Raw genomic sequence first — 1,161 nt, 5'->3', positions numbered from 1 at the left:
GCTTCCAGATTCCTCACTGCCGTACATACTGGATTTTGATGCTAGTAATGTCGGAATTGGAGGAATATTGTCTCAGAAAGTGGGCGAAAACGAACATGTGGTGGCCTACTTCAGTAGGGTTTTGAGTAGATCAGAGAGGAACTACTGTGTAACATGGAGAGAACTCCTTGCTACAGTAAAGAGTCTGACATATTTCCACCCTTACCTCCATGGTGCAAGGTTTACCATTAGGACAGACCATGCTGCGTTACATTGGTTAAGATCATTAAAGAACCCAGAGGGACAACTAGCACGCTGGATCGGAAAAATAGACCAGTATAATTATAATATTGAATATAGAGAAGGAGAATCCCATGGTAATGCTGATGGACTGACCCGAAGACCCTGCAAAAATGACTGCAGACATTGCTGCAAAACAGAGGTTGAACTAACCAGGTGCCATCAAGCTGAAGTCAAGCTGACTGAAAGAGTTGATGATGGTGAAGTGGGACCAAATATAGATATCAAAGTAGAACAGGAGAAAGACCAAGATTTGAAGCCAATGATTGATTTTCTAAAAGCAAGTGTTTTGTACCCTGCTTGGGAGAAGGTGTCTAGTCTAAGCTCTGTGAAAAAGAAGTATTGGGCACAATTGGACCAGTTGAGGCTTGAAGATGGTATTCTTCTCCGGAAATTGGAAATTGCAGATGGGAAAGTGTCGATCTGGCAAACGATTATACCGATAGAGTTACGAGAAGTTGTGTTGCATCAATCCCATGATACTCTAACAGGAGGACATCTCGGAGTTTAGAAAACATTGAGTCACCTATGACACAGATTTTACTGGATAGATATGAGACAAGATGTGGAAGAATGGCGCAGAACATGCAGTACATGTTGTGCTAAAAAGGGACCCAAGCATCAGAGACGTGCTCCAATGAAGTTATATCAAGTTGGTGCACTACTGGAAAGAGTAGCCGTCGACATTGCTGGTCCTCTGCCTCAAACTTGTGCTGGAAACAAGTACATTTGTGTGGTGATAGATTATTTCACCAAGTGGCCAGAGGCATATGCGATGCCAAATCAGGAAGCTACAACTGTAGCTTCGGCTATTAGTGATTTCTTCTTCAGATTTGGTATGCTATATGAACTGCATTCAGATTAAGGCCGTTACTTTGAATC

The sequence above is a fragment of the Limulus polyphemus genome, unplaced genomic scaffold (assembly GCF_000517525.1).
Source record: "Limulus polyphemus unplaced genomic scaffold, Limulus_polyphemus-2.1.2 Scaffold4256, whole genome shotgun sequence".
In the NCBI taxonomy this organism is placed as follows: Eukaryota; Metazoa; Arthropoda; class Merostomata; order Xiphosura; family Limulidae; genus Limulus; species Limulus polyphemus.
This window is presented reverse-complemented; position numbering follows the sequence as displayed.